The sequence below is a fragment of the Camelus ferus genome, chromosome 6, assembly GCF_009834535.1.
Source record: "Camelus ferus isolate YT-003-E chromosome 6, BCGSAC_Cfer_1.0, whole genome shotgun sequence".
NCBI lineage: Eukaryota > Metazoa > Chordata > Mammalia > Artiodactyla > Camelidae > Camelus > Camelus ferus.
This window is the reverse complement of record NC_045701.1, coordinates 25969614-25984168: the sequence shown is the minus strand read 5'-3', so window position 1 is coordinate 25984168 and position 14555 is coordinate 25969614. Positions and strand designations below refer to the sequence as shown.

The 14555-nt window shown below is 35.7% G+C and overlaps 1 protein-coding gene and 1 non-coding gene across 13 annotated transcripts in view; both read left to right on the top strand.

The window, feature by feature from the left end:
* Positions 1-14555, top strand: part of C6H15orf41 (chromosome 6 C15orf41 homolog) — a 224805-nt gene that overhangs the window by 31289 nt on the left and 178961 nt on the right. The gene's annotated exons all lie outside the window — the stretch shown is intronic.
* On the top strand, positions 13246-13317 carry TRNAI-AAU. Its single transcript has one exon. It is a non-coding gene; the product is annotated as a tRNA-Ile (tRNA).

Genomic DNA, 14555 nt, shown 5'->3' with positions numbered 1-14555 from the left:
TTGCTGATTGCTGGTGAACATGTGACTTTTCAGTAAGGTTACCCACAATCTCTGCTTTCCTGGTTCTGGATTTAGTCTCAGTCAAGACTCGGATGTGGCTTTCACAGATTTCCTGTGAGGAAATGATAATACCTGTTTGCATTACCTTCTTAGATGTTGTAAAGTTTAGGAGCTTGGTTAGGGTGGGCAAACTGATTATATAATGAACAAGTCACTGCTCTTTTCAAGCATCCTTGTTCATAGTCTGATCATGAAGATCGTTTCCCTGAGGCCACCCATCTCACTGTTTATTGACGTCTTTAAAAAAAAAAACAACAGTGCTTGTTATGAACTTTGTGATATTGTAGTCCTTTTCTCAGAGTGACAGCAAAAGCCAAATCATACTGGATGTTTCTCCTGTAGTTCATATAGCCAAAATTTCTAAGCCTTAAAGATTAATTAGTACACACTATTCTGCTATTCTCCTTGTAAAGTTTAATATCTCCTATTATGAGGCACCACAGTTGTTGGAAATGAAAAGCCTTCCCTTTAGCAGTGCTGTCTCTGTCCTGTTTTCACATGGTGTCTAAATGAATTTTTATTCTGTGTGTCTATGTTTTTGCCTTTTCCATTAAAATGGTTATGTGTGTTGGGTATGGGGAACGTGCAGTGTTTTTGCGTGTTTCGTTAAAACGGACGTGTGTGGGGCTTACGAGGAATGGGAGGAAGAGGGTTACTCTTCACTGAAGTAATCTTTTCAAAGGCTGTTATGTACCAGGCCCTGTGGTAAATGTTGGTGACATAAAGTTAAAAAGATATAAAGATAAAAGGAACCCCTGCCTTAAAGAACTCTAGTCTAATGAAAAAAGCAAATGAAGAAAGGAAGAATACTATAAATCAAAATTCAGCATGAGACTTATTTATGGGCCCACTAAATCCAGAAGTCTGAAGGGTTTCACGAACTCTCAGACCAAAGCAATTCTTTGAGAGTCCTTGAAACAGCAGTGTTGAGTTCCCCAAGAGCCAACGAAAGATCCCTCTATGTGTGTTTTTGAATGCTTAAAATTAAGATTTTTTTTTTTTTTAAGAAAACAGGCTTTCTCGGCTGGGTGGTTTGTTGTTTGGGTTGAAGCTACGTGTTTTTCCACTGATTTCTTCCTGGGACATTGTGTAATTGTCAGAATTCTGGTACAGTTCAGTTTTAATGCAGGAATTTTGGAAATTCCCAGATATCCTCCATCTTTTTATTCAGCCAGCAACTCTGAAGGAGAGCATTTACCTTTGTAGTGTTTCAACCAAGTTCAATGTTGAACCAGTAAGAGTATATAAAGAGAAACCACCAGAAAAGCACATTGAATGTGTGTACAGGAAAATGTAAGCAGTGTGATACAGACTCTTCCTTCATGCCATTGTCTGGAATGAAGATGCCACTCTCTTAGCCACGAGGGTAGGAGATGCACCTTAGACAAGGTGGACAGGTGAGCTGGGAGCAGCTGGGTCTCAAGGACGTGAAGTTGCAAGACTGAGTTTTGACAGGTGCTATTCTTTAGGACTCGATGCTTCGATGTATTTTTTGGTAATTTTTTCTAGTCTACATTTTCTAATCTGCATACAGTAATATCAGTCTTATCCAACTGATACTCAGTATTCTAAGAATATAATTTACATAAAATTATTAAGTATTATACATATTTTATTGTTCTAATTCCTGGAAAAAAATCATTAAAATTAATTTTGCTATCCTCTTATTTAGAAAGACAGATTCCTTGGGGTTAGCTTCTCAAAATTGTGGGAAGTGTGGTGGGTGTCTGGTATAATTATAATGTTTAGGGAAAGCTTTTGTTGGCTGACCTAAGTTCAGGTTTTTTTTTTCCCCCACCCCCCCATGAGCTTTTAATAGAATTACTTTGGTCTATGAATTCGTGATGGACTAAATGAAATCCTTCAATCTGCTGGATTTAGTGAGACCATAAATTAGCCTCATGGTGAATGTATCTTTCTTTTTCCCTTTTCATTGGACACAATTCATTGAAATGATGACTACCCGTAAGTGGTTAGAATTTTATGTGTGGGAAACTGGAAGAGAAAAACTTCTTCAAGTAATGTGTCTGCTTCTTTGTAGTGTTCCCTGTATTTGATCCTTTACAGGGTATTTATGCTGAAGAATAGATTTCAATGTGTGTTTCCTGATGTCTGAAAGAGTTTATATTCAAAATAGATTTTCCACTCTTACTGCCACAGGTAGGGCAAAGCTGGGCGTGATCTAGTTTTCTCCAGTGGAGTGGAGCAGGCCTGTGGGAGGGTTGGGGGTGACTGTGGGCTTCCCTCTCCCCACGTTAACTGGAATAGAATAGGTTGAGGGGAAACCAAGGCAGGTGTCTTGTGGGTGGGTCAGTGTGGAGCAGAGAGAGACAACTGTGGGGGGCCCGTCCTGAATTACCTCAGTGTTTGTATTGTTGGTGGGGTCAGGGGTTGTTGGCTCCCTCTGATCTGGGGAGGGGGTGCAAGCCACGGGGGATCCTTTTGGCACTGAGAAGAGAATTTAAATGTCGTATCAAAATCAGGCATTTCTAAATATTGAGACCCACAGCTCTTTGGAGCTGCTGATGGACTGGGCACACCCAGATTTCAGGAGATCTAATACAACCTAATACAATGTAGGCTACAGTTCTGTAGAATAAGGCGCATCTGCTATGGTGGTTTTTGAGAACGCACATGAAACCCAATCACATTTTTAGAGTAGTGCGTACATGCCAAGGAAAAGGTACGTTTTTCCCTTCTGAATTTTTGTTTCATACGTAAATAACATTAACACCAGAAAAAAAAAAGAATAAAGAAATCCTCTTACACATTTCTTTACAATGTCTTCTTTTATAGACCTTGAACATAAGCTTACTTAAAACTATAATTTTGGACATAGTGTAAATATAACTTCAAATTACAGCAGAAAATGTAGTCATATACAGCCAGTAGTTGCCCATTAACTTTACTGGGTGATGAATTCATATCTGCCGAGTTGACCTTTAAGGGGGAAAGGTGGACTCCTGTTGTGTGCAGGTTCTATTCTTTTGGCCATTGTTGCGGCAGGAGTGACCTGTTGTTGGAGGCCCCAGTGGTAGAACGCTCAGCTCTCTGGGCCGGAACATGGCGGTGGCTCTGCTCTCAGGGAGCACTCCTGCCATGTGGTTTGGGCTTTGCTTTTGATTATGAGGCCTCTGAGCCTGACTTTTTGGTCCTGCAGGAGATTTCACGAGCTGTCTAAAAGTCTTTAGTAACTTCACATCTTTTCTATTGAAATTAGGTTGAGTAGATTGTTTGCAATGAAGAATCTTGTGATACTGGAGCATTGATTGTTGAAGGTCATTTTGTCTTATCATTTAGATGCTGTGGAGTTTGAGGACAGGCTATGTTCACATACTGGCTGTGTGAATTTGAATAAGATGCTTCCTCCTTCCCCTCAGTTTCTTAAATACTTCTGCTGCTTTTATCACTAAAGCATTGATCATTAAGTAAACTGGTGCTGGTGCTAAGAAGCTGTCCACCAGTGTTGCTCTCTTTGTCATTAGCATCACCACGGTCACCATGACAGTGGGTATTTTTGAGTGCCTGCTCTTCATTTGACTGGTAGAATTCAGCAGAAATGGGGAGAAGTTACAAACAGAATGTTCTGGCAAAAGTTAGCCAATAACAGAGCATAATAATGTTGTGTTGTGCATAGCATTAGTGACTGAATTCCATCTCTGCTCCTCCTCTGGTTTCTCTTAAGACACATGGAGAAGTAGGGAAGGCATTTACAGCCATTTAAGATTAGTTTTATTGGAGTGAATGACATTAAGTGCTGAGATTAACTGCCAGAAGGGTTTGATTGTGAATTAAGAATAAAAGGCTTGTGGTAAGAGTTAAAATTTTGTGTTTGAGAAGAGAAGAGCTTAATGCATTTTAAGGCACTCCATTTATTGTTTTAATACTCCCAGCATTTATTACTAAAGGGGGCTGGTTGTAGAATAATTGTAGCCCAGATCATGATGATGATGATGTTTTTAGAGAAGGCTGAAAATCTACAGTTTTTTCAAACTAAAGTTGTAGGGAAAATATAGCATCTAAAGCTTCAATTAGTTTGCTGACCTAAGAGCACCAATGAAGCTATGTAGAACACTAAGTATTCAGGAAGTTACATTTATGCCAGTTCCTGCATTTCCTTGTTAAATTCTTAAATGAAAAGCATCAGTTTGATACTTAGAGGTTGGGAATACAGGATAGAAGACAGGGAGAGGATATGAGATTATTAATGCTGTTATGTTAGTATAACTGAAAATTTATTTGAGAAGAAGGTGGTAAAGATGGTAGTTCAATCTTTATAAATGATAACCATTATAAAGTGAATCTGCGTCAATCATTTTTACTAGTTTTATGTAAAGTCTCCGTGACCTATTAAATTAAGAAAGATTAGGAGGGCAGAGCATGTGTTTTTGTATAGAAAAAGCATACAGAAATGTTTAAACAATATTCTAAACTTTTTTACTTTGTGAAAAGGTTACAAAAGTAATTGTGTTCACTAGGCATAGACAAGTAATATTGTGGTCACAGAGTTAAAGTAGCCTCCAGATGTTGATTCACTAACTTACGATGATGTAGAGTTGGCAGAATGACTTGGTGTTCTAGCAAGATTTCATAAACTGAGGAACTCCCTGAGAAAAAAGATCCATTCAAGGCATTTCCTATGTAAACAAACCCAGAAAATATTTGAAATCCAGAAGAAAAAAATTGGACACCCATGAGGCAATTAAATTACTTCATAAAACTCAGTATAAGTAATAAGTTAAGCTGTTACAGGCACTATTTTTGTGTGTGTGGAAGTTTTTAGAATCTATTTCCCAAGAAAGAGACTCAGAGTTAGGAAAGAACTCGAGAGAGCCTGAAAACTTGAAGAATTTGCTAGCTAGCTGGGAATAGTGGAGGAGTGAGTGATTAATCAATCATTAGCTCTCAAAGTATGGCCTGTTGTGAAAGGACCCCTAACGTCTAATTCCTTTTGGGCTGTCATAACAAAATACTATAGACTGGCTGGCTTAAACAACCAGATGTTTATTTTCTCACAGTTGGAGGGTGGAAGTTCAAGATGAGGGTGGCAGCATGGTCAGGTCCTGGTGAGGACTCTTCCTGGCTTGCAGATGGCCACCTTCTCACTCTGCCCTCACTTGACCTTTCCTTGGTGTGTACATCCAGAGTGATCTCTGTCTCGTCCTCTCCTCATGAGACTACTAATCCTGTCATGAGGGCCCTACCTCAGGACCTGATCTAACCTTAGTTACCTCCCAAAAGGCCCCTTCTTCAAATACATTGTAATTTGTTATTGCAGTCATAGGAAACTAAAGTGTTTTTCTATGGTGGTATGTTTAGTAAATTTTTATGTTGAAGTGAGGACTTCAGAAAGTGAAATTAATTCATTTGGTTTTGATCAGCAGCTGTTTTAAGAAAACTATCTGAAGTGGATCAGACACTTTAATTTTTTCAGCACTGAATATTACTGAGGAAAATAAATAATGTTATTCGGTGCTATTTTAGGTCTAAGGTTTGGGGTTTTTTTAAAATTTTTTAATTTTTTATTGAAGTATAGTCAATTGCAGTGTGTCAATTTCTGATGTACAGCACAATGTCCCAGTCTTCTAAGGCTTTGTATTTTTATCCCTTTTGACAAATGCCTTTCTAAAACTAAACTCATTTTAATAGATTATCTCCATTTTCCTCAACATTGGCCACCATGATACAAAAATCTTGAGAGCCAGACAAATCATTCAGGATTTTCAAGCCCAGAGGATACCATAGTCAGTTGCTGCAGAGAGGTAGCCTGTGCTTGTCTCTTTTCCTGGGATTACCTAGTTCAAGCTGGAGACCTTCTCCTAAAGGTTTTGAAGAACTGTGAGGTTGACTCTTTTATATATAGAGAAATATATATATTTATAGTTATACGTATTTATATACATATATATGTATTTATATAACTATTTCTTAAAATCAGCTTTTTAGGTAAGGATCTGGTGGTTCTTTTATTAAATATCTATGTTCAGTCTATATCAAAAAAGTAAGGTAATTTGGGGGAGACTGGGATTTCATCAATGAAAGAGTTGTGGTGTTACACCTATGAAGTGATTATTTAACCTCTGATAGGAGAAGTAGGACCTTATAATCAATGGTGAAAGAAAGAAGTTAATTATTTTCCTCCATGTTCTCATACGGTGGTCTGATTACTTTAAATGCCTAGAAGTCTTAATAAACAATTTAATCACTCTAGCTATTGACCTAGAATAGACCAGCTATATTAGGCCCACACAGAAATGTCTAGGGTCAACATGATTACAAATCATTATTATTAGGACTAAGGCACAGTTTTGTGCTAAACTATACTTAAAAAACTTAGGGCTGTAAGCAGAAATTCAATAAATCTAAATCTTAGAGTTGTAGAACTGATAAAAATCACAGAACTTTCAAGATGAAAATGGACTCTAATGGCATAAATCTACATACAGATGGTGAAACTGAGACTGTGAAATATTAAGGGATTTTTTTTTTCCAATTAGAATTTAAGCACCTTAAGAATAAAGACAGTTCCTACTGGTACTTCCTTAGCAGTGCAACTTTTGATGCTCCCTGTTGTTTAAAAAATAATTGCGGAAAATATAAAGATGTCTATCAGAAATTTGTAAGAGAAAATTAGTATTCTGAAGGACTGAAAAATGGCCCTAAATCAGGGGAAGTGACATATTACCTGGAAAGATAGTCACTTTCCATATTGTGAGGTCATATAAATTTTAAATTTATAGGGAAAAAAAAGAACTATCATTGAGAAAAAAAGTTCAAAATCTTGATCTCCATTCATTGCATCTTTTGGTGGTGAAAAGTGGGAACTTGGAGGTTTGGAGTCTACTGGTGATATAATTTGTATTCTAATCTATTCTGTTTTTTATTTGTATTTATGTTTTAATTTATGCACATTGGTTGCAGGTATGTTATGATTACTGAAATAAAAAAACTGCATTAAAATATTTGATATTCTCATCTGTTAGGATGACATAACAAAGTATGACTCCAGTAAGTCCTGCTTGTAGCACAATTTATTTTCCCTTGATTTACCTGTTATTGGTGTAAAATAATGCTTTGTGTAACTTTGGGCAAATCATTTTATCTCTGTGACCTTTACTTCTGTCATTTTTAAGATGAGAGGGTTGAGGGGGGAGGGTATACCTCAGTGGTAGAGCACATGCTTAGTATGCATGAGGTCCAGGATTCAATCTCTAGTACCTCCATTAAAGAAAAAAAAGTGAGAGGGTTGGGCTTGGCCTAAAAATCCTATGATACCTCTTAAAATATTCTGTTCACTAAAATAGCTTGATTTAATAATGATAGCACGTTATACAGGAGTATCCTGAGTCTATCTTTGAAGAATAGGGGTTCTCCACATAGTGTAAGGACATTTGAAGAACATTCTAGACTCCAGAAAGAAGATGGTGATTTATGGTGATGTGGTAAGATTAAAGTATAAACTACTTGGGGGATTGAAGGTAGGAAAGAGTTGTGGGAGGCTAAAAGGAGGCTTAAAGCCAGGTTGAGGAAAGCCTTAAGTGCTTTACTAATGAGTTTGAACACCTCCTAGGATTTTCAAGCCCAGAGGATACCATAATCAGATGTGCATTTTAGAACCATTGTTGGTGAATTGGAGGTTGGATTGATGGGTATAGGGATGGGAAGCAAGGAATGTGACTCAGGAAGCTAGTAGTAGTTTAGGGGAGTAGGGACAAATGCGAAAAAAAAAAAAAAAAAAACTTCTAATGGCAGAATCAGCAGGACATGGTGATTCCTTAGGTGTTTCAGGTATGAGAGAGAAGAAAGAATCAAGAATGACCCAGAGATTTCTAGCCCAGGCATCTGCCTTTATGGAAATAATTGATTTAAGAGAGGTTGGATGAAACACATTTGTGGGAAAGGAGGGTGGTAATAATTTGATTTTGAGACACACGTGACCAAATAGAGGAAAATGTCCCATAAAGAGTGATATAATTGAGAACATGATTCTGAGTAGGGGTGGAGGCTGGAAACAGATATGCATGTTCGGGAATTATGAAAGTTGTCACTGGAAACACAGCAAGGTGTGCTATCACCCATGTGAGCAAGTAGCGTGAAAAGAAAAGAGGGTTGAGGAGCTCTCCCTGGGAAACCCCAGGGAAGAGAATGAGCAGCCAGTGGGAGAGAGAAAGAGGTGGTTAGCAGGGTAGGAGGACTGTTGTTAGAAAATAGTGCCCTGGAATTGCTAGGAGGAAAGGTTTTTAAGAAAGGGAAGACAGTCAAAGGTGCAAAATATTGTAGAGAGGTCAGCTAAGGTAAGAAGTATGTCTTTGGGGTTTGGTGGTGAGGAAGTCTCTGTGAATCTTTGTTTCAGCTAAGGAGAAGGGAGAGTGCCGTTGGGTGGAGGCTGCATAGGATTTGCTGAACCAAAGACCTCCTAGACAAAGACATTTGATAGTGAAAAAAAAACAGCGGACAGTAGTTGGAAAGGTCGGCAGGTAGACAGAAGCATGTTCAGGAGTTAAATGAAGAATAGCCAGAAGAGAGAAACTGATGGAAGATAGACTAGTAATACTTCATGCAGAGGTGGAAGAAAGTTGAATTTTAACCAACAAAGGAAGGATTATAAATATCTTCACACACAGGCTATTGTTATCAGACTACCATTGTCTGTTAACTTTCTCTTGCTCTCTTATTCTTTTTTGGAAATCATACTAAAATTACTACAAACTTAACTTGAAGATTTCTTCCCCCTCCTTTTTTAAGTTTATTGAAGTATAGTCGATTTACAAAGTTGTGTTAGTTTCTGGCATACAGAATAGTGATTCAGTTACATATATATTCTTTTTCATTGTAGGTTATTACAAGATACTGAATGCAGTTCCCTGTGCTATACGCTAGAACCTTATTTATTGAGATTTTCTTTATAATGTAGTTTACTCTGACTTATTAAACAAAGAATGAAATCAGAATAAATTATTGCAGGTAGAAAGAATTGATAAGCATTTCTTACAAATGTATCTATGATATTGTGTTGAAGTTATTCGGATTACTTTAGAGAACAATGCCCAGATATCTGGTCTTTTGAGCAAAATTAACTGTCTGCCACCCAGCCTTCTTATTCTTTATCTGATTTATGTTATGGCCCAATTTAATTGGAAAGGAAAGGAAGAAAAGTATAGGTGCTTAAGACTAACTAAATCAGAACATTTAGAATAGAGAGGGACTTAGAGGAGAAAAAATCTTTAAGATCAATTTATCCAGCTCCTCTTCAATTCTTTCCATTTTTCCTCTTCTCCTGCTTAATTTTATTATAAACTATTACACACATAGAAAAGAATAGAGGGTAATATAATGAACTCTTTGGATCTATGTTTATATTTGTTTCAGATGCTTTTTACTTTTATAGAAATGAAATGCCCTGACACTATTCTACAGTTTTTTTCCCCTTCAGGTTTTTATTTTTTTTTAATTGGAATGTATTTTTTAAAAATTTGAATGTATGACCTTTCTTCTTCTTCTCCACCCGAGGTAACCATTGTCTGGTGTTTAGTGTTTATTAGTCTCATGAATTTCTTTTCCCATATCCATAAATATCAAAAAGATAATTATATTTTATTGTTCTTATACTTTATATAAATGGTAACAAATATTTGTGTAATTCTGTAGCTTTTTTTTTTTTTTTTTTTTTTTGGTAAATACTGTATTTTTGAAATGTATCCATGATGATATCTGGTAGGGTAAGTTCCCTACTTGTTTTTTTTTTTTTGCTTTTCAGAATTTATTAATTATTCCTGACCTGATCCTTTTTAATAGGTTTTAAAATAAATTTGTCACATTCTACCAGAAAACTGTTGTGGATTTGGCTGGATTTTAATTAAAATTATAGACTAATGTGTAGAGAATTGACAGTTTGATTAGTACTGTCTTTTTACCCATGATACCATCTTTGTAAAAGTATCTCATCTCTTCATTTAGTCAGGAACTCTTCTATGCTCTTTGGTAGTATTTTATAACTTTCTTCAAAGGTTTTACATATTTTTATTAAATATATATATGTACTTTATGGTTTTTGTTATTGTGAATGAGGTCTATTTTTTCTGCTTTCTAATTTAATATTATTATTTTATGAGAATTCTATTTCTCTTTTGTATTAATCTTATTTCCAGTTACCTTTCTGAGGTCTTACTAGCTTTTAAAAACTTTGTTTATAAATTCTCCTATTGTTTCTAAGCCATCTCATCTTCAAATAAGGAGGGTTTTATTTGTTTCCTTCTTGAGTCTTTTACTTCTTTTTGTATTTTATTTTGTTTGCTGGGCTCTTCAACTTACTAGAACCTCCTAGAATAAAATCAGTTCCTTTCTCTTTTTTCCCTTATATCCACTTAATGCCATAAATTTCCCAAAACTGTTCATACCTATTGCTGTCATTGCTCAATTTCATATATTTTGTTATTCCTATTGTGATTTCCTCTTTAATCTATGGATTAGTTAGTAATGCATTAATTTTTTTACATAAGCAATGGTGGGGGAAGAACTACATTTTTAATCACTGAATTCTAATTTAATTTCCTTTTCAGCAGATGTAGTCTAGCCAAGTTCTGAGCAGGACCTTTGACAGCTTTATAGGGCTGGAGGACAAGATTTAGAGATCAGGGTTCACCAAAGGTAGGAGCTCTCGTAAATGTCCCAGGCTTTGAGGTGGGACCTTAAAGGGCTACACCCTAGGAGTTAATGTGAACTGAAAGTAAAACAGCTCTCCGTGACTATATTTCAACTTCAAGTTTACCTCATTGGCCTAAAAAATTAATGCCTGAGATTGGACTTAAGTTATTCTGGAATCATGGTGCTCCCAGAATCAAATCAGAATCCTCTCTAGAGAAAGTTAACCATTTTAGTATTCAAATTATTTATAAAGCAGTTTTTCAAGTAGTATGGCACGTAATGGGAGGTACCTAGTCACATAAGGAGAAATGAAAACATAAATGAGAATCAGTAGAAACTGTAGAAATAGACTTTCAGGGGCTCTAGTTACTGAAACTGCTAAATAGAATTTTTGTAATTATGATTTATTCAAAATGTTAAAGAAGATTGAAACATTTTGCAGGGAACTTATTTGAGAAAGAATCTAATAGAAAATCTACAACTGAAAAATACCATAATTTAAACTGGATGGGTTTAACTCAGTGGATGTATTTAATAACAAGTTAGACATTACTGAAGAGAGAATTAGTGAATTGGAAGATAGGTGAGAATAAAATACCTAGAATGTAACACAGAATAACAAAAAGGTGTAAAATATGAAGATAGAGTAAGAGATAGAGGATATAGTTGGGAGAGCTAACATACACTTATTTGGAGTCTCAGGTGGGAGAGAGAGAGTGCTAAAGTAAGTATGAAGAAATAATAGTTGAGAATATTCCCAAAATGTTGAAATGTGCCCAGCAACATATTTATGAAGTCCAACAAACTGTAAGCAGGAGCTTACTAAATACCAGAGTTAAAGGTTCTAATAACTAAAGTTTAAAAAAATCTTAAAACCAGGTAGAGAAATAAGACATATTATTATTATTATTATTGAAAAGAGCTGAAATTTAACATCATCAATGTCTGCACTGATGGAATTATTAAAAGAAAGCTATTCCAGATGGAAGAGTGAAAAAGGAAGGAAAGAAGGACAATGAAATGGTTCGTATGTGGATATGTCAGATTGAAGAGAAACCATATAGAACAACAGCAATGTCTTGTGAATTTTAAGATTATGTAGAATTAAAACAATATCAGTAATATCCTTTGTGTCAGGAAAGGAGAAATATAGATAGTGTTGTAAAGTTTTTGTATCTTCCAGGCTGCAATTAATCACCAGTTAATACATTTTGATAACTTGAGGGGTTATGTGGTTATATAAGATAATCAGTAATAATTTAAAAGTATACAACTTCCAAGTTGCCGGAGGAAAAATAATGAAGAATAAATACTAAGTCAGTTTAAAAGAAGAGAAAAAAGGAATGTATAGTGAGTAAGACAGTTAGCATTTAATGAGATGATAGACTTAGACCTAAATATGTTAGAACTTACATTAAATGTGCATGTTTTAGCAATAGTAATCAAATCAGTGTGGTATCTGTGCAAAAATAAACATATAAATCAGTGGAACAGATTAGAGTATCCCCAGATGGACCCTCAGATATTTGCTTTCCTCGAAGGCAACAAGATAAGTCAGTGGGTAAATGATGTGTGGCCAATTGGATATATGTACGAAAGCAACAACAACAAAATGTGACTCCTGTCTCAGTGCACAAAATTAACTCAAGACAGATCATAAGCCTAAATGAAAAGCTAACACTCTGAAGCTTTTAAAAGAAAATATGAAAATATCTTCATGACTTTGGGTAGGTAAAGATTTCTTAGAAAAGACACACAAAACACACAAAAAGTACTAATAATAAAATGAAAGGATTGCTACATTGGACTTCATCAAAATTAAAACCTCAACACTTCAAAAAACACCAGAAAGAAAATGGAAAGACAAGCCATTAACTAGAAGGTGTGACACGGATGTACAGTAGTCGGCACTCTCCTTTAGTGTTGGTTAAGAGTTTAAAATTGTTACAAATGCTTTGAAAAATTGGTTGGCAGTATCTACCAAAGCTGGAGATTTGCATGTCAGATGGCCCTGAATTCCAATTCTACATTTAAACCCATCATAAATGTGTACACAGGTGCACCAGGAGGCATCTGCACAAATGTTCACAGCAGCATTATTTCCTTTAGCAAAAGACTGGAAACAATCCAGATGTTCATTAACCACAGAATAAATAAAGGTGGCATGTACAACAGAATATACTATATGGCAATGAAAATGAATTAACCACACTCAAATTAACGTAAGTGACTCATGTAGACATATTGCTGAGTGAAAGAAGACAGATAACAAAAGAGCACACACTGTGTGGTTCCATTAAAGTTTACAAACAGGCAAAGATAACCTATAGAATTTAGGGATACACATTTGGGTGGTAAAACTATAAAGAAAAGCAAGAAAGTGATTAACATAAAGATCAGATTCATCTGTAACAAGGAGGGGGCAGTGATCAGATAGAGTGCCTTTTAGGGTCCCAGCAGTGTTCTATTTGATGGCTTAAGTGGTTACATGATTTTGTCTTATTCATGATAAAAATCATTAAAAAACAGTAATGTGAGGGGGAGGGTTTAGCTCAGTGGTAGAGCATGTGCTTAATATGCACAAGGTCCTGGGTTTAATTCCCAGTACCCCCATTAAACATTTTTTAAAATAAATAAACTTAATTATCCCCCCCAAAAAAACAAACAAAAACTATAAAGAGTAATGTGTTATGACATGGATAAATGTTAATATCTTATGTAATGAAAGCATATGCCAAGAAAGTATGTTCAAAACACTCACAGTTGTTGAAATTTTAGTTTTGTGTATAGACACATACACATACAGCCAGACATAGTAAAAACCACAGGAATGATACACACCAGATGAACACCTACAGATTTTACACAGAATATGTACCAGTTTATAATGAGGAAACTTAATTAAATGTTACGTAATAAAATTAACACCTATGAAGTGTGTTGTCCTCTGTAGAGAACGGTTTGGTTTATACCTGTGTTGTTCAGGGAGGGATTTAAAGCTGTTTTGTTTGCAATAAATAGCATTTGAGCAAAAGACACATTTGCAGTCACATAGAGACACTTCAGATGATGATGTGGTTGTTAACAAAATATACTTCAGCTGCAGGAAGAATAATGGAATAAAAATTACCCAACAGTTTTTAATCCTTGACTGTTTCCTGTAGGAGCATCATTTTTATGCAGTTAATTAAAGGAAAACTGCAATTTGAGTTTTTAAAAAAGGAATATTGTCTAAGGCTGTGGAATTTGATCAAAACTCTGGACCTCTTGTGGCCTCAATTTTCTATCAAAAGAGCAACAGTGCCTACCTTTCAGGGTTTTTTGGAGTGTAATGTAATATATGCATGCTCAACCTTAAGCAGATAATATTAACACACATTAGAAAGGCAATCAGCATTGGGATTAAGGGCTTGGGGTCTAGAGTTGGACCTGGATTTTGATTTCCAGTTCTACCACTTACCTAAGTCTTTAATTGTGTATTTTACTTAACTCCTCTTCCTTCATTTCCCCATCTTTAAGATAAGGACAATAATAGTACCTTCCTCAGAGGGTTGCTGTGAGGGTAAAATAAAGGGCACGTGTAGTGTGTAGCATCAAGTATGTGTTGTAGCTCTTGCTGTAGGTAGAGCTGTTTGGGATGTGACTTCAGCTTATCATCAGAAAGTGCCTAGGATAGTAACTGCTCTTTACGCATATACAAAACATGTAAGTATAAGTTGTAAGAAATTTTGTGATCATCAATTACTTCTAAGCTTAATGGTGCCATCTATAAAGTCACGTGTGGGAATATTTTCTATGATTAGGCGTAAAGTGTAGCCTGTATCCTTAATATGATGCTGGAAAATAGAAGA